The following is a 5,060-nucleotide window of genomic DNA, read 5'->3' as shown; positions in this document are numbered from 1 at the left end:
GCAACAATTGATTACATATTTTCTTTAAATGTATAAGTAATATTTACCAAGATGGACCATATTTGTGTCATAGACTAAATTTAAGTAAATTTTAAAAGAAATTATCATGGGGTATATTCTCTGAACACAACAGAATTAAATTAGAATTCAATAAAAGTAGGATCACTCAAAATCCTTCTGGTTTAATTTGCTCATCTCAGAAGTAGAAGAAAAGAAATACCAAGTTTAAATTAATAAAATGAAAACCAGATATAATATAAAATTTTGAGCCAAAATTGTTTCTTTGGAAAGATCAATAAAATTGAAAAGCCACTACCAGGATTTATCAAGTTCTATTTCTATTCATCCAAACACCATTAAGAAAACAAATAGGCAAGTTACCAATTCAAGGAACATCTTCACAATACATATATCTGACAAAAAACATGTATCTAGAATATATGAAGAATGCCTGCAATTCAGTGACACAAAGACAATCCTATATAAACATGGGGAAAATTTTTGAACACGTATGATTAAAAATGCTACATGAATGTCGCATGAGAATAAGAAAAATGTTTGGCACATTAACCAAGGAAATGTATAACTAACCATAGTGAAATCCACTCTATATCCACTCCAGTGGTTAAAATTTAAAAGACTAACAACACAAATATCAACAAGGATGTGCAACAAACAGAATATTCCTATATAATTGGCGGGAGCATAAAATGGTACAACTATTTTGGGCAAAGCTCTGGCACTTTTGTTTCCCATCATCGATGCTTTACCCAAGCAGTTCTCCAATAAAAATTAAAATGTATGCCCACAAAGAAAGTTGTACACAAATGTTTATACAACAGAGACGCTCATCAACAGAGGAGAGGAACACATTGGAGCCTATTCACACAAGATTATTTAGTGATAAAAAGAAATAAGCTACTTATACATGGAACATTGTGGATGATTCTCAGACATGCCAGTGAAATAATTGGAATATAAATGAATGCTTTCTACCTGGTTCCATTTTTAAGAAGTTTTAGAGTAGACAAAACTCTATTACAGCAGAAAAAAGTCAGAACAGTGATTTCCAGGGGTGAAGTTTATGGAACTTCAGGGAATGTCAGATACAAGGAAATATCCACTATCTTGGTGGATTGCACGTGTGAATATGTTTCTCAAAACGTAAATCATATACTTACTATCTGAACGTTTCAATCTATATAAATTTTACCTTAGAAACAACAACAAAAACTAAAATTGCAAATATGATGGATGTGGTGTTACATGGTAGAAAAAACATCCTGTGATCTAGAAAACCTAAAAATGACTTCGCACTCTACCAAGTGACCTTAGAAAATCATTTCAATGTCTCAGAACATCAAATATCAATTTTTACATGTATAAATAGGACATTAATATGTATACTTCATCCGATTAGTCTTTAACAACAAAGCACATGCCAGGGGTTCAATAAGTGACTCTATTTCTTCATGGGCTTATTATAAAGTCAACATAGGAACATGAAAGTGACTTATAAATTATGAGATGGTATACAAATGTTATGATTTGATACTGAGTCAAGCAAGAGAAACCATCTCACAGGGAAAACAAAAACAAAACATGATATACACAGGGCCTCAAAACCCAGGGATAGCCTGTATGGTAGTGATTACTGTTGCTTTCTTTACATGAAAGGCTATCAACGATATTCGATGAGATGGAATATTTAAAAAGACAAACTACAAACAGTGCTTTTAGTTTATGATCACAGAAAAGACTCTTATTTGTGCATTTAAAGTGGTCACCAAAGGAAACAGAGACTCTAAAAGCCTTTAATATCAAAAACCTAAAGATCAAGATTCGAATCCCTAAACTAAAACAGTTGACCTAGAATGAATCAGAAGGAAACATTCCAAACAAAAAACTGGAGGTAAAACAATGACTGGAGTAGATCAGCCCTATTCTCACTCATTTTAAATTTATACCGTATGTACAACAAATTGAAGTATGAAAATTTCTACATGGGAATACTTGTTTTACTTAAAAATCTCTAAAGTTAGAAAGTCTGTGGGTTTGATCTACAGTTATAGAAGACAGACAGCCCATTATGGTAGCTACTTCCACTTAGGTCTGAACTTTAATTGGAATACCAATTTGCAAACCTAAATGTAAAAGACAAGCCCTACGTCATTCTAAAAACATCTTAATAAATACCCCAGAACTTGGTCCATTGGAATCTAAATTAAATGTGTCAAATAGTGGTATCACTCAAATTAATCTGGACTATTATATTTTAATAAATATTATTTTCCTTTTGAATTCAAATTCTAAAAAAGGCATTGGATCATTTTGATGGGACATGAAGCAGTGGAAGCAACCAATTTTGAACTGGAGAGAGTGGAATTACTGAGGTTCTGCTCCCTTCCCTGACCTCCCTTTGTTTTATTCTTACAGCAAATATTTCTAAAGTAGATGAAAATGATGAACCTTATGATTATATCTAACCGATGCTTAAATATTATTTTCTGAAATGGTGAGAGTGCCAGTCACGGAACATTCTGTGAATATGGAAAACCAGAACCACCTAGTGAAGATCCCAACAGGAATATCAGCCACCTTGTTAGGTTAAAATAAATGATTAGAAAATGTCCAAAGTAGATAAATATATGCCCTCAATGAATATCTTACAGGGCAAAGTATTTTGGAGAATTCCACTTGAATATTAAATATCCCTACGTTGGCAACAGAGCAAAACTTATCTTCAAAAAGTCTGCTTTTATACATTTTCAGAATAACGATGAGCATAGTTACATGTCCAGGTAATAAAGAAATGTGTATAGGTTTTTCCTCAAAGCAAAACAAAACAAAAAAAAGGCTGAAAACATTCTCATAGCATAAGAGGCCTGTGATACCTGCAGAAACTCTTGAAGAAGGTTGCTTTGCCTCCTGTGTTAATTAAGACCCTCATATTGTGGCGTATCAACTATTACGTTTGTTACAAATTCTCGAGATCTTATTCCTCAAACACATGGATAAAAACTTGGGCGTGTATAGATTCACCATAATGGTGATAATCAGCAAATAAAGAACATTTAGAAATTTCTACTGTTACTTTTATCTCCAACTATTTATTGGTGATGTATGACCCATGCACATTTCACATGTTTTGTCGCCTCCTTACACTGGCCTTCTAGGAATATTTTCATATCTTTATTTAAAAAATAAAGAAATCAGCATTCAAGGTAAAGCTTGAGATGCTAACAGTAAAATTCGGAAAGTGAACTCAGTGGAAGCCTTATGGCTATATAAAAAGGTGACCGGTGACTGTGCTTTCAAGAGGAGCAAATATATTGTGGAACGTCTGCATAAAATACAGATGGGGTTTCCAATAGCACATTCTATAGGGATTCATCACAAAATTGAAATGCTTGAAGGCTCCTAAGGGCTACCTATATGGTGCAAAGTTTCTATTGCATTCACGTGGACAGAAAATCAGAGAGAGGTCTCTTTCTCAGCTGCAGTGATGGGCATTGCATCCTATTTTGGCAATGTCTTTGTGGCTGGTCAGTTGAAGAATGTGGTTTGTGCATTGTGGGGTCAGGTTCAGGCCGACCTCGAATGCCTGGAGGACCTCTACATGATGAGTGCAGACTGAAAGTACCTGATAAATCTCTGTGGTATGAATTTTCCTATTAAAACCAACCTATAAATTGTTAGGAAGTTCAAGTCATTAAGGGGTGAAAAGAACCTTGAAACTAAGATGTCATCCAATACAGAAAAAAGGTGGACAGTGTGGTATGCAGTGGTTCATGGAAAGTTGACCAACACATGAACAGTCAAAATGCATCCTCCACTTGAAAAAACTCTTTCCAGTTTGAGGTATTTCAAATTGTATATGAAACTAACACATTGTACCCCATCAATGCATTAATGTACACAGCTATGATCTATTTTTTAAAAAAAAGAAAAACCTCTTTTTTTCAGACAGTGCCTATTCTGTGGTCAGTAGATACTATGTGGGATGTGTGCCAGAGAATGAAAGAATCTGGAAGCTTGTGGAGTGGTTGCAGGACACATACAGCCCAGGGGAGCATCTCTGGGTCACTATCCAAAGGATCCCTGAAGCCCCAGCTCACTCTCCTTAAACCGTAAGTACGATTTGTCTGACATGCATACGGTTGCCAGGTTTGTCAAGTGGCAGCACTTTGAGGGGATGTTTCTACCCTCACTCCCTTCCCATCCTGCAGTGCGGTCCGTGTGCACTTGCTGGATTTTTAGAGCTGGAGACCTGAACTGGATGCTGCCTAAGTGTCACTTGTTTACCAATAAGTTTGACGTGGACATTGGCCAATTTGCCATCCAGTGTTGGGGTGAGCATCTGAGGTGTAAAGCTTTAGAGACATTAAAACACTGACGACTCTAGGTAATTTTAGGAAAAATAAATAAGAAAGAGGCACAGAGTGTACCCTATCTGGGTCCACTTCCTCGCCAATATGCATCAGAAAAATGGTATGGAGTTCTCGTTAGGGCAGGGACTCTATGTCTTCACATCAGAGAAGTGCATGGCTTCTGCAGAGCACAGTGGGTTAGAAAGGTGATGGCATTAAATATTAGGGTTAGCATGAGGGAGAGTTAACGTAGCTGTGAGGCCAGGGCAGGTAGCAAGGCCTTCTGGAGAGGGGGTGGAGGGGTGGGGACGTTAGCTAGAGTAGAGGCCAATACAAATGCAAAACATCAGCTTGTTAAAAGAGCTCGGGGATTTAACAAGATACGATGATTTGACCTGTGCCAAAATTATTTTGAGAATTTTCAATATGGTCATTTTCCTGATATGAATACATTTATAGTAACGAATAGTCATTTAAACAAATGGCATTCAAAGTCTAAGTAACTTTCCAAAAGTTACATAACTGGTTAATGGCACAGGCAAGAGCTGAAGGCAGGACAAACTTCAAGACCCATGGTTTGCTGTTTTTCTGTTTTATCACATCCACAGCTGAATTAAGTTTTCTCACCGATAGTGTTTATGGTCTATTCTTTCTTTATCTCATACGCATTTCATAGCCCCAAATAAAGCC

General features: G+C 36.1%; 1 pseudogene; it reads left to right on the top strand.

The window, feature by feature from the left end:
- Positions 1–2,779: 2,779 nt before the first annotated feature.
- On the top strand, positions 2,780–4,396 carry LOC100952331 (annotated as a pseudogene).
- The last annotated feature ends 664 nt before the right edge of the window (positions 4,397–5,060 follow it).

The sequence above is a fragment of the Otolemur garnettii genome, unplaced genomic scaffold (genome assembly GCF_000181295.1).
Source record: "Otolemur garnettii isolate 467f Iridium unplaced genomic scaffold, OtoGar3 scaffold00124, whole genome shotgun sequence".
Classification (NCBI taxonomy): domain Eukaryota; kingdom Metazoa; phylum Chordata; class Mammalia; order Primates; family Galagidae; genus Otolemur; species Otolemur garnettii.
The sequence above is the reverse complement of the archived record's forward strand: the minus strand, read 5'-3'. Positions and strand labels throughout refer to the sequence as shown.